At 41.8% G+C, this 14960-nt stretch overlaps 1 protein-coding gene across 4 annotated transcripts in view; it reads right to left on the bottom strand.

Annotated features, from left to right (window-relative positions):
* Csnk1g3 (casein kinase 1 gamma 3) overlaps nt 1-13054 on the bottom strand; it is a 92565-nt gene extending 79511 nt beyond the window's left edge. For all 4 annotated transcript variants that reach the window (XM_036204967.1, XM_036204969.1, XM_036204968.1 and 1 more), the window contains exon 1: nt 12640-13054. The gene's annotated coding sequence lies outside the window, so the exon portion shown is untranslated. The remainder of the gene's footprint in view (nt 1-12639) is intronic.
* Nucleotides 13055-14960: the final 1906 nt, after the last annotated feature.

Below are 14960 nucleotides of genomic sequence, written 5' to 3'. Positions count from 1 at the left end.
CATTAGTGAGCCCCTGCCTCAAAATACAAATCAAAAGAGGGCAAGGGATATGGCTCAATAGTAGAGCACTTGCTTATATATACACTACCCCATATTCAATCCCCAATACTTAAAAGACACCACTAAAAATAACAACATACATATACTACCTTATATAGACAATAAAAGCTCTTGAATGTTACTTTCTTTTAAATAATTCTAATAAGCTTACTCTAGAACTAAAAGTGTAAAGTAAAAGCTGGAGGGCCAGAAAAATGGCTCACAACGTAAGACTGCTTATTGCACATGCATGAGGACCTGAGTCTGAACCCCCAAGACCATATAAAAAGCTGGTGACTTCACGTGCCTGTAACCCCAGTCAGTGTTGTGGGAGGTAGAGAGGATAGTTTCAAGTTCAGAGAAACCTTGTCTTAAAGGAATAATACAGAGAATGATAGGACCTACCCACCTATGAGTGCATAAGTGCATGCTCATACACACACATGTAATTTTTTAATCAATCTTCCCAATAGAAGATGAATGTTCATGCACCCATTGCTATTAAGGCAACATGGAACACATGACCAAGTGTTACAGAAAATCAAAAGTAACCAGTCTACGTTCATGCGTACAGAACCTCACGGTAAGTTCTACGTCTTGCATTTAAGTAGAGAAGTCGGCTATCTACAAGGTTCAACAAGCTCACTCCAGGATGTGCACCTTCAAGCGCCTGGTGTCTTGGTACACTCAAAAACACAGGTAACAAAGCACATGACAGCAGTGCTCACTGACCCATACCCTTCAGGATGAAAAGAGAGCAAGAAGAACATATACACAGAACACCATACCTCACAATCAGTGCCATTCCCCGACAGCAAGTGCCTACAAGACTTTTAAATGCAGATTCGTTTCTGCTACCTTTATAGCGAACATCAACAACAACAAAGTCTGATACAGAATGCCATAATTTTAAGTTTCTAGAGGAGCATATTTTGAGGGAGGAATGAGATTACAAAGAAAAGGAGAGAAAGGGGGAAAACAATCAAGCTAACCAAGAAGATAAGGATTCAAAAGCAAAGGAGAGCCGATATAGGTATAAAGATATTTACAGCAGTGACTTACAAACCAATTAAGGAAGTTCAAGGAAACTAAAACAGACATTACAACCACACCCTTGACTCTGTCATTGGGGGCCTGGGGCAGAGTCAAAGGTATAAAAAGAGGACTGCTTTGCAGGTGCTCTGACACGAAGCTATCGTGTGCAATACCCTTGGTACATTCCTGGAGACTAAAGAGAGCGCCTGAATACTCAGCTAAGCCCAGACTTAACGGGTTCCCTACTGAGCATCCTAACTACACTATGCTTCTGGGACCTCAGTCGGCCCAAGTTCCAGGGTTAGCGACTGGGTAAGGAGAGGACTAAAGAAAGCAGGAAAAGGTGGACAGGGGAGGGACTCCCAATAACTGTTAAAGAAACTGACACAGACTAAAGTCAAGTCCTTTTGATGAGCATAAACTTACAAGAAAGAAAACAAAAAATATTAACTAGCATCTACTGAAACTACCCAGAGAAGCTACATACAAACACTCATAGTAAGTAGTGTCTGTTAAGAAGCAGATGCAAATCCATCCAAGTCCACACAACTCCTTCCAACGTCCTTGTAGTCACCTTTTTTAGTTTTCAGAAAGTCTGAGGATTTTTGACAGGTAATATAGAGTCTGCACACACCCCAGTAAGGACTGGATAACACATTTAGAAATTAAAAAAAAAAAAAAAAATCACACATTTGCCAAATCTATAATGAAACCTACAAATACATAAAATAAGGAAGTAAGGGTAGTATTTTAGGGACAAGGGATATACCTCAGCTGGCAGATTGCTTGCCTACCATGCACAAGACCCTGGGTTAACTCCTAAATACTGGGAAAAAAACAAAACAAAACACCTAAGGGTCAGCCAGACTGCTCATCATACAACGGATCATGTCATGACAGAATGGCAACCTGAACTGGACCTCCAGACTTACAAAAGCAGAGGGAAAGAACTAACAGAGCTGTCCCATCTTCCACACACATCACAGCACATGCACACACACACACACAATCACACACACACACACACCATATACACAATTTAAAAATTTTTAAGAATACTAATGATAACATCTCAGAACAGATTTTTGAATTTTTAAAACAAGTCAATCCATGCCAAAAAGTAAAAAATTAGTATTTTAGAACATTTTGTATAGTAAAATTATTAATAACAAACTGTAGTCCTGTCAAAGTGCTTATTACTCTTTATTGCGTGTTGACTTTACTATGGTACTGTATTATTTTGCTGAACTAAAAATAATCTCCAAAAGTCATTCATAACATTCATAAATAATGTGCTCTCCAAATCCTATGTATGCAATGTTAAAAGCTCTCGACCACAAATTCTTAAATATCAGGATAGTTTTTAGAAATCTAATCCTTACAATTTATAGAACAGCAAAAACTTGCCACCATGCAGCGTGTGTGTGTGTGTGTGTGTGTGTGTGTGTGTGTGTGTGTGTGTCTTGCAACTGAACTGAACTCATAAAATGGCTTGCTCCCTTGCTGGGCAGTGGTGACACACACCTTTAATCTCAGCACTCAGGAAGCAGAGGCAAGTAGACTTCTGAGTTTAAGGCCAACCTGATCTACATAGTGAGTTCCAGGATAGCCAGGGTTACACAGAGAAACCAAGAAGAGAAAAAAGAAAAAAAGAAAAGGCTTGCTCTCCTCTGTCAGTCCAAAAGTAATGTAACGAATGCGGCTGCTCCTGAGCCAGAAGTCAGCACCAAGTGAGACACAAAAGCGGACCTCAAGTGGTCATCAATGACAAGAGGATCTGTACACACCTGCTATTACCACAATGCATCGGCGTGCACACATTTTCTAACTGTACTCAATATAGGCGATATAATATAAACATACTACTATTGAGATCAAACTATTTCTACTGAGGAAAACTCAGAGGTACTTGTCAGCCATGATACACAAGAGAATGAGGAAGTACAGTCTACTATATGACCACTGAAGTCTCTTCTGTCCCCAAGGAGACTCCTGTCACTTTGGCACTTAGCAGCTAAGAAAAGAAATTCAAAGTTTTGCAGACTGGATTATACACCAAGATTCTGTCTCAAAAACCTAAAAGAAAAAAAAAAAAAAAAGACAAAAGAAACTACCAAAAAAACTACAAAAAAAAATGATTTTATAAATAATCATATAACATAAAATGAGTAATTTTTAATTAGCAAGCATTCTTTAAAGATCATTTTAGAGATGTATTTGTATTACTTAATTCTTAATATTTCCAAGAGTACTCCCTAGTTGCTGCTGTAATTTCATCTTGATAAATACCTCTTTAAAAAGCTTTACAGGCTATCTTAAATGTTCTAGCTTTAATGCTATGCTTACCAAAAATTACTATTGTGATATAAATATGCCTCACCAAGGAAGCTGGGTCCAATTTTTTAAGTTGATCCTCTGGATAATAGCTGGGTGTGTGTGTGTGTGTGTGTGTGTGTGTGTGTGTGTATTTTGATCTCATTCTATAGACCAGGTTGGCCACAAACTCAAGGCAATCCCCTGGAAGTGATCTTCTGAGCACTGGGACTATAGGTCCATGACCCACCACGCCCTTCCCACGCATTTCTCTTAGCATCTTCACACCTCATTCCCAATTAAAATGACAGCATGAAGTCACTGGTTTTTAATGGTGAAAGGTGTATAAAGAAAGGAGGAAATCAGTTCTTTTCAATCTTGCAGCCAACTGGAATAGCCTACAGAAATATAAAACATGCCAACACTCTGGCCCAACCACCACATTCAAATATAAACTAGTTGGGTAATATCCTATGAAAATGTTAGCAGGGATCTGGGCTGAGAGCCACTGATAGAAAATGTTCTCCAGGGTCCTTTCTCTCTGCTCACCTCCTAACAAAGTGTTAACACTCTCTCTCAGGTCTACAAACATAATCTTGTAAATAGACTTTTCAGCTCTTAAGAGGGGGTGGAGAGATTATATGGAATAAGATTCATTTTCACTTATTTGACTTTTTTTGTTTTGTGTTTTGTTTTGTTTTGTTTTTGTTTTTTGAGACAGGGTTTTTCGAGATATCCCTGGCTATCCTGGAACTCGCTCTATAGACCAGGCTGTAGATCCACTTGCCTCTGCCTCCCAAGTACTTGGATTAAAGGTGTGCATCACCACTGCCCAGCCACTTATTTAATTTTTCTCATCCTAAATACTCATAAATTATTTTTGCAGTCTTCAAAAATACTTTTGTAAGTACAGTATTAAGATAATTAGCAAAGCATACAATACATATTTTATTTAATCAACTAACTTTCAACAGATGAGAAAATATACAAAAGAATAACTTTTTAAACTGATGATATTTAAATACCTTATAAACAAGAAGCATTTATAGAATCTCAATTATATAAAGATATTTTAGGCACAATATACCTTAACAATCGCATGCTAGAAAAGAAATCAGAAAACAATCTACCACTGCTTCAATGAAAATTGGTATCACAAGATTCCATGTCTTAAAGAATTATATTTAGTAAGTATTTTGGGTAATATTACTTTCAGATCCCATGAATGAATACAAAATAATGCTTTATAAACCTTTGCACCAACAAATGCCACCTACCCAACAACTAATGCCTACTAGTTATACCTGCAAATTGGTGCCAGGCAATACCTGATTACAATTTCATTATAAGGACTCATGGGCAGATGTTTGCACAGCATAAGCCATACATAAGACTAGTGGGACAGAATGAATGTTCTCTCTTCTCCATTACTTTACCAAACATAGTTGCCCACCATACGAATGTGCAGTATTCATTGCTAGAGTATGTATTTCAAAGAAATAGAAAACAAACATGACACAGACTGGGTATAAGGGAAAAAAGCATTTTCACTTCCCTTTTCACAAAGGAAGTTCTGAACATAATCTTAACTCTAAATATATCACATTCTAATACACTGTCTAGTACTCTTGTAAAAACAAATCTAAAAAAATACACAACGCGCTGGGCGGTGGTGGCACAAACCTGTAATCCCAGCACTCAAGAGTCAGGTGGATCTCTGTGAGTTCGAGGCCAGCCTGGTCTACAGAGCTAGTCCAAGACAGGCTCCAAAGCTACAGAGAAACCCTGTCTCTAAAAACCAATATATATATACAACGCAATCATTTCAAAATACTGAGAAAGCTATTACTTCTCCAAACTACATTTATACCAAAAGGTCTCACATCACATGGCCAATTTTAACTTAAAACTTCAGAGGTCTACTGACGGCTCAGTGAGTAAAGTCCTCGCTGAATGAGCATGAGGACCTGCGCTCAGATACCCAGCCCTCCTGTAAAACTGCTGGGCACGGCAGCAGCACATGCCTGTAATCCCGGCACGGGGTGCTAGTGGAGGGACATGACAGATAGGCAGATCCCAGGGCTCCCAGCCAGCCAAAATCAAAAAAAAATAATAATAATGTACCAATACATTTTAGGAACATTTATTTCACGGTATTACATGGCAGTAAAATTATGTGTAAAAATACCTAAACTGGCAGAAAACATTCCTCACTAGAAATCTATTCTCTTTACTCAAAAAACAAAAAACAAAAAAACAAGAAAAAGGACATTTGTTGGATGAAGAAATGCACAGACATACTGGAAATTCAAATACAGAAAAATACTAAAAAGAGAAAAATAAAAATAATTCTAAACACTATCACTTATAAATAACTTCCATTAACATTCTTCTGGGAGATAAATAGTAAATGTATGTACACACGTACATATCTGTGCCTTTCCTTCACATACAATGAAGGTAGGAACTGTCTACTATAACTTTCTTCAGAATGAGACTATGTAAGCGCTTCTACCCCAATCTGCTTGCATTTTCACTGGAGCAGGTCAAGTTTGAGATTACCCAGTGAGTGTACGACACACGGAAGTGTTTGTCACTGCTGCTTATCTGAAGGGAATGAAAAGAATCTGTTACTTGGAGAAAAACCCTTGGGCTGAATGCTTCCGAAGACTAAGAACCAGGTACCCGTCCTAGAAAAGCCTGGTTGGCTGATCTGCAGTCACAGCCCAAATCTGCCATAGAGACAAGACTACTTTTATGGCCTCCCACCTGGTGGTCAGAAGTGTATGATACTAGTAATTTGGAGATGAGAACTCTACTAATCAAGTGCATGACATCAATATTTCACTCAACCTTCCCATGACTCACTCAGCTTTAAAACTGCGTGATTCTCCCACGGCTCCCCACCCCACCACCACTGTCTCCTGTTCTCAAATTTGGTAAGACACCACCCTTTCTTCCTGTCATTGAGACTTGTCTGACTTGAGACCTGTCTCAAGCTTGTCTGACTTTTATTTTTTTTTCCACAGAGAGCTTCCTCTCCACTTGGTATAAGAAACAAAGCAGTCTACTGAGATCAAAGGTGTAGGCAGGATTTTGAACAAGGACCAGAGGGCAGCAATTTGGTAAATAATTAAATAAATGTATTCATGAAATGTTTTGATTTGAAATTAGAATAGCATCAAGAGTGCCATGTAAAACATAGAATCTTATTACTTGGATAACCTATTTTAGTGAGTCAAGTTAGTAAATTTAAAAACTAGTAGTATTTTTAGTGCTGAAAAATATTCAGCCAGAGTATATTTAAGACAGCACCATGGAAGCTTTCCAACCTTCCACCCGCTGCATCTGTATAATAATTTACATGCATTATTGATTTCAGTCTCAAAAGCAGCAGATATAATGGTCACTATTGATCACATCTCTAATATGCATTTCTCCCATTCTTCCTCCTCACACTATTTTCAAAATATCCTCTCTCCACTATGTAACTGCAGGGCAAGGGGTATATCCTGACTAGTAGACACCAAACATAACTCTATTTCCCTTGTCCCAACTGGATCAAACAGGTGTACCATTAATTCTGATCAATAAAATATGAAGGAAAAACTATGCTGGTAGGCCAATGCTAAGATTTCTTTGATTTGGAGGAAGGGACAAGATGAAGGAAGACAGGTAAGCAAGCTCCACTCTCTCTTCTGCCAATACACATCTCCAATGTGATCTGATAGCAGCCTAAGATATATCAAGAGCACAAGCAAGAGCCAGCACAGTCACAGAAAGGCAAACCACTACTCAAGACTCAGCCTTGAGCCGTCCCAATTCAATGCTGCACTTCAGTGCACTGCATTTCAGCCTTCTGAAGAAGCCACATAAACAGCATCTCCCTGCATCTTTCTCAAGCCGGACCTTGTTATTTTTTCAACTGCAAATTCTCCTTTCTAACTTGAGCTAAGTTAGGCAGGTCAGCATAGCAATCATAAGCCATCAGACCAGCATGCTTTGCATCATAGTCAAGTGTTCCCGATACACATCAAGGGAGTGGTATTTTTACTTTCTAAGAACAACCTCACCTACCACTTCACCTAGCAGTCCCTACTCCACTTGAAGAGCTACTGAAATGATAAGGCTCTAGTCCAATGCTGACGCTGTACAAAAGCTGGAAAAAAAAAGCATACGAGATCTGGTCAAGTGCAGCGCACACTCTATGAGACCAACGTCAGTCAGACGACTAGATATTTAAACAACTTATTCTGAGAAATGACTTTCTGGTTGGATCAGGAAGACCCAAATTTCCTTCTTGTTTTAAAAAGAAGACACAGCCAGGCAAAGTGGCTCAAGCCTATAATCCTAGTGCTTGGGAAGGTGACAGGAAGATTTAAAGTTCAAGATCAACCTGAGCTACATAGTGAATTCTGGGCAACCTTGCACAACAGATTGAAATCATCTCAAAAAATAAAACAAAACAAAAAACAAGGAACAAAAACAAAAACCAGTCGTTAAGAGATATTACTAAGTAAGTCTCAAAGTTGGTGTAAGTAGGAGATTAGATTTTAGTAGATTGCTCTTTAGTTTACCAACAGCTGTAAATTAGCTTTAGAGAGAAAAAAAAATTTAAATCTGCAGAACCACAACAAAAACCCGTAGACACTAAATGATTTACTGCAGCTAAAACAAGACAAGGTCCATTTTCAGGGCACTCTTGGATCTCACAACACTTAACACAGCCTTCCTATAGGTCCTTCTAGATTGTCCTGGATTAAAATAATTTCATCCCCCCCATACCAGCCCTCATATTTCAACTGTAACTGGTTTCTAACCTCCGAATTTGCTGAACAAGGTTTTACTGCAATATGTGATTACAAAATCAAATGTAACTGCCACCGATGGTTTGTGGAGCATAAACACAAATGATTCTCCGGAGGGACAGTGGGAGGGAGGAAAGTTCACGAGGAAACTAGAGTAGCTTACTGCCACCCCACACAGCATGGGCTTTGCTGGTCACTTCTACCAGGAGAAGGCAGTATCATTTAAACGAGTGAGTGGGTTTAAGCAGAGGTCACTTAAGAGGCATTCTCCTACAATGAGTCTTCCCAAGAGTCTTTGGTTAGTCTACACACCAATCAGCCCTTTTAACAGTTGATACATATCAGCAATTTCTGAAATGAAGATCTATATGGCATCATACCTCGGCACTTTCACAACCATTTGCTGAGTCTGGATGAAGAGCATAATGGCAGGGTCAACCCCAACCCTCAATCTCATCTCCTCTCCTCTTTCCCCGACACACACACACCAGCCACATACATACACCCCAAATGTAGCTATAAGCTAAAGAAAGTATTTCTAAGCAATCCACAATTGGCTAAATGCAAATAAAAACTTGAACACAACTTCAAGTCTAACATCACTATACTAGAGAAAAGGCATTAAGCAGTTAAAGAAAAACAACTGGTATAACTAATGTGATGTTTTCGTCTTAAACCACTGGAAGCTATAAAAATAAAAGTTGACATGATTCAGCCACAAATTTATTAAACTTAATTCTAACTAGGTTATACATCATTAATAAAGACAATGGCCAAAAAGTATTTCTTTCTACCCAAAAAACATTAATACTCGTTGTTAGGAATGCTAAGGTGGGAAACTGGAATGGATGAGAAGAAATAACCACTTATAGTCTAGGAACATAATCAGTATGTGCTAACCCCAGGTCCCATAATAGAAGGGAAAACACAGTTTCTAAACTCCAACTTTGAGAAGTGAGCTAGGAAAACATGCCTAACAGTGAGTATCTAAAAATAATCCACACACACACACCTCTCTCCTTCAATATTTGTGAGGCAAGCAATCTACCACTGAGCTATATCCCCACCTTATTACATATTTTCTAAGAAGTTCCCAGGTCCTGCAGAGTCATTCCTCATTAACAAATGCATACTTGATTCCAAAAATAAGGCCCCAAGTATGATTCTGTCTTGTAGGTCAACACAAAGGGAATGTTTGTCACTGAAACTGTTTTCTGAGCCTATAGAGTCCTTGCAACTGGAAAAAGACTTATATCCCCAAGATCCTACTTCCAAAGAAAGTGCCAACTTTCTTCTTAAAGAGCCAACACTGGAACAATATCAAATAATATTACTAATGCCAACTGCTTGAATAAAGACAAAAAGAATATAAAGGTTGAAGAAAAAACAATATTGTTGACTGTGAAGTTAGGGAAAAAAGGACTCAAATATACACTGCCATTCCCAAAATACATTTTCAACAGCTTACTTAAAATCACTAAAGACTTCTTTGCTCTCAAAATGGGAGTCCTATCATTTAATCCCCCAGAAGAGTTCAAAGTGGTCTTACACAAAGTAGACTTAAAAGTAAACTGTAGCTAGTTTTGCTTTTTAGGAGGAGGTTTATAATATAAATTCAGTCACAAGCTAGGTCTTGTTAGTATTGAGAGAAATTAGAAAGAGGAAAAAAACCTTCACTGTAACATGGTTCAGTTTTTTACAAGCACTCAAAAACTGATGAGAGTTATTTTTCTAAGCACTACTTTAATAGTGATTTGAGGGTTAAATTATTTTAGAGTCTACTGATACTTAAGATGACAAAAAAAACCTCATCTATGTTTACCTGGAACGGTGGCTATTTTCATTTTACCATCTTACTATTACAGTTAAATTTCTTCGTGTGTAGATTTTTTTTCCTCATGATACTTTATCCATAGTAAATCTGACCTTCAGATGTATTCACAGTAACAGATTATGCAATTGCCTGCATTTTGTTATGTTATTTACTATGTCAGCACTCCCTTTATTTAACTGCATATATTGTTAAGGGATGCCCTTTATAATTAAACCAATACTTGTTCTATTCTGGGAAGAAGAAAAGAACTGAACCAAAAGCTATACCATAGAAATGATCTGTTCTGTTCCCAGCAGGGAGAAGATGACAGGATGGATCAGAGGGAACACAGAAATAATTGGAGAGCTTCCCATTTCTTCCTGAGTCATTTTTATAGCCCTGATTTATTCCACGTAAAACCAATTACCTGATTACCAGACACACCCATAATCAAATGTAAGGGAGGAAAATTTATAAAGCCATGTATAAACTGATGTCACTGTACACATCGGTTTCCCTTTCGCTGGCATAGGTGACGACAGCCAGCTCACTGTTGGGTTATGATCTGTTTCCTTAAACGTAGCATTCTTATTTGTCTACCTCTTGTCAGAAGAGATGCATTTGAACCTTCACACCTCCAACTGACTCACTGTTCAACAGGAGGCACTGGGAACCATGCATGGCCTGCCCTCCACCTAGTCTCAGAGCTCCCTCTTCTACAGCAGCTTAGCACCCAGCTCAACAGGTGCTCTACCACCAGCCATGACTGTGCTCAGCCCGCTGTGCCTATGAGAATATTAAAGGCCCAAGCACAGTGTCACAGCTCCACGCTCATTCATAACTCCCTTCAAATTAGTGTCTTTCACACGCACCCCATGCTTCCATCCACTCTCATAAAACCTACAGGAAGCTTGTGTTGCAATTATTTGTGACCATGCCTGCTTCCCCCTTGAAGAGAGCTAGAGTCTCATTCATCTTCATAATTCTACCTGTTTTTCTAATAACATCAAGTGGTAAGGTATGAGTTCATTAAATTAACATCTGATTCTAATCCCAGTTCTTTATTTTGAAAAGAGCAACAAATGACTTTCGTGTTTGGAAGATCTATGTTATACATTAACATTTGCAAATCTAGTAATGAAAATGTCAATAATTACATAATTCATTAATTTTTAAGCTGACAAAAGGGGGGTCATGGAGTACATAAATCATCAATAATCATTTCTCAAGATCTCCCACAATTTCAAGAGAGTCTCATCCATATCAACAATAAAAGCAAGTGGAACACTTGCTGGTTATCCTAACACTCACGAGGCCTCAGCAGGAGGATAAAGAATTCGAGTCCAAGCTAGGTAGTCAGATCCTGTCTCAAAGTTCCAAAATTAACATCTAAACAAATTAAACAAAATAAAACCTTTTCTGTCCCCAAGTCCTGTATGAAGTCCCTCTACATGATGCATACATATCCAGAAATGAAAGCTCACTTAAAGCAAAACTATGTATACATTCTACTAAGAATGTAGGTGAAAGACACACAATGTACTTGATAATACCTTTCTTCCAGGGCCTATAAATATAATATTAATTTTTGTGCAGCTAGGAACCTAATATACATAATATGGACAGCTTGTCTTGGGACAAAATCACAGTGAAAGCCAAGTTAGGTAACCATTATAAATCACTGTAAGCACATCTCAAAAATAAGCAATTAAAATGAAGCAAAGCATTTGATTTTTTTTGTCGCAGAATATAATTTCTTAAACCAGTCTCACGTCTAATTTTCATTATTCTTATACGACTTTGTGACTGTTTTTCTTCCACGTTGTGTTTACAGGGAAAGCCACGATTCTTCAAAGAAGCAAACATTTAAATGTGTTGGTGGTATTTCCCCCCTCACTGTTCGATCTCCCAACCTGTGGTCGCACACCAAGGATAATCCCAAGAACTCATTGCAAGAGTAAAAACAGTGTGTCTTCGTCCGTTTATTTTTCCAAAGGTATTTCATCTTCTAATATTAAGCACACGTTGAACAGAATGCCCAAAGGGGGCACTGACCCAAGCCCGGATACTCCTCCATCCCAACAGAGCTCAAAACTCCTTCCCAGCCTGGAGCAACAGTCGCTTGCTGACACTCAAGACTTCTTCTCCCTCACCCTTTCAACTTTCCGTCCTGAAACACCGGGTGGGCGATCAGCGATCAGGAGTGGTCGTGGATGGCACAGCCCGAGCTCCCCGGACCCCAGCAAGCACCCACGATCTCCATCACCACCCCGCACCCAACAAACGCGGTGCCTCCTCCCCCGCCAGCCGGTAAACACACCAGCCCGACCCGGGAGCCCACGGCAGGCACCTCGCCGCCTTCCCCCACCCCCGAGCGGCTCGGCCAAGTTCGGAGTCGGCGGCAGGCTCGGCACACCGCTCCATCGCCGCCGCCGCCGCCGCCTCGGCCGAGGGAAGTTGCTCCGCGCCGCCTCCTCCCTGCCGCCCCGGAGCTCGGGCAAGCCGCGCGGCCGCCGGGCCCCTCCCCAGCCCGGCCCGCAGCCCCGGCCTCGCCCGCCGCCCGCGCCCCTGGCTGGCTGGATAGCTGGCTGGATGGCCTGCCCGCGGGCCTCCCCGCCGACCCGGATTTACCTTAGTGGCGCCGCCGCGGGCAGCGGGCTCGGCCCGGCGCGCGAGTCCGCCCGCCCGCCAGCCCGTCAGCGCCGGCACATCCCCGCCGCCGGGCGGCCGCAGAAGATGAACGAGGCCGGGCAAGGAAGGCGCGAGCGAGGGTGGAGGTGGGGGGAAGGCCCGGCCCGCGTCGACTGGCTCTGCGCGCCGCCGCCGCCGCCGCCGCCGCTGCCGGCGCCTCCTACTGCCGCCGCTGAGCGCCGAGTCGCTGTCCGGGCCGCGGCTGTGGCCACCGATGCAACCGGGAATGAATGCACGGCGGCGCCTCGCTTATCCGGAGGTCAAACATCCTTCGGCCTCGAGCATCCGGAGCGGCACCGGACCCGGAAGTGAACACATGAGAGGAGGAAAAAAAAAAGAAAGAAAGAAAAGAGGAAAAAAAAAAAAAAAAAAAGGGAAAGCGTCTCGTCTCTCCAGCGGCGGAGGCCCCCAAGCTGCCCGCATCGGCGAAAAGAGCCGAGTGGAGCCGAAGATGACACCGGCCGGCGCGGATTGGTTGGCTCGCCGGCCGGAAAGGAGGCCACGCGCTCATTGGCTGGCAGGACCTAGAACGGCTGAGTCCCGCCCCGCCCCGCCTTCGCGCGAGTGGCGCGCGAGAGGGGAGCGGTTGTAGGTCCCTGGTGGCTTCCAGCTGAAGCCGTGGGAGGCAGGCTGAGCCAGGTCTGCAGAGAACTGGGAGAGCTTCAGAAATGCTGCTGAGAATCAAGGGACAGAGCGTTCAGGGCACCGTGGCTCAGCCAGGGAGGGTGTCAAGGCCTTCGTGAACAGGGTCTGGACGGCCCCTCCAGGTGCCAGCAAATCAGGACCCGGTTGATGTGTACTCCACGGATTCGGGATGCTTAGAAATATGGTTCGTGGTTCACGTTTGTGAGCTCAGGTCACCATCCCCCTGTGTCATAGATATGATTGCCTTTCTCCCACCACCACCAAATGTAGCCCTTAGAAGTGCGGACACTTAAACGTGACTCAAATCATTAAGTTGTAAAGCTCAAAACTGGAACCAGAGGTTTCGGAATCCACTTCCCAGGCCACTCCGGCCACTGTGAAAGGGCAGGGGGCTGTATTCTTCGTTAAGCGCTGTTCACTGATGTAACACACCATCACTGTGTGATTCCGTACAGCCAGGCGCAGCCCCACAGGCCTGTGATTCCAGCAGTTGGGGAGGCTGAGACAGGCAGGTGGCTGGCTGCATGTTGGAGCTAAGGCAGCTGGGGCTGACTTGAGACTTAGTAACAGAATTAGCCTAGCATTCAGGACTTAAGTTCAGCCCATAGTACAGGGGGTCGGTGTGTTGGAGGAACAGGTAAGATTTATACATGTCCAGACATAGGTAATATTGCATCTCCTCCAACAACATATACCAAAGTCTCTGGTCTAAAAAGCTGATCTTCCAAGGACCCAGTACTAGAAAATAAATGAAGCTAAACTCACCTCAATAAATGGAAGAGAAATGTCTACAAAATACATTGCCCTTCACTGCCAATCATCCATAATATGCTATCTACCTCAGATAAATCAGCGTTGTATCTGAGGTTAAGCAAATGCTCTATCACTGAGACATCTAAAGCCCTCTTATTTTTTGAGACACTCTAAATTGCCCAGGCTTGCTTGCATTGAACCCACTCTGTAGCCAAGGCAGACTTTGAATTTGTAATCCTCCTGCCTCAGCATCCAAATGGTTAGAATCACAGGCCTGAGTCACCAGGCCAGGCCAAGTTTCAATAAATAATGCCAACCCTCTTAGACCACAAATAGAAATATGTGGATTGAATATATTTTAATTAGATGTGGGTGAGAAGGTTTACATTTCTAACACCTAAGTAAATATTTTTCATCGACATTGGACTGGAAACTCATGAACTGAAACCGGTAAGAAATCAAGGTAGGAATTAAATGTTCAGTCGCTTCCAAAAACTTGTAAGAAAAAAAAAAAAAAAGTCACCATGAAAATAGTTTGTATCGGCAAAGGAAAAGCCAAACCGAAGACATCTCAACCAAGCTCTTCTAATGTCTCGACACCGCAGTGTGTGCTGTCCAGTCTGCTGTCTTGCAAGCCAATGCAGTTTGCTTGTGTTGTTCGACCTGATGCAGCCATTCTCCAGGCACACACACTCTGCTGATATTCTTGGTTGACGTGCTCAAGTAGTCGCATCCTTTCTCTTTTGTGGGAAAACACCCATTTCCTACCAGTTCTTTGCTGTGTGGGAAAGAGAGATTGGTGTACTATGGAAAGCAAAGCTGGCCATTTTCCCTCCTCCCGAAACAATGAGGTTCCAAGCAGG

This window comes from Onychomys torridus, chromosome 13, assembly GCF_903995425.1.
Source record: "Onychomys torridus chromosome 13, mOncTor1.1, whole genome shotgun sequence".
Classification (NCBI taxonomy): domain Eukaryota; kingdom Metazoa; phylum Chordata; class Mammalia; order Rodentia; family Cricetidae; genus Onychomys; species Onychomys torridus.
This window is presented reverse-complemented; position numbering and strand designations above follow the sequence as displayed.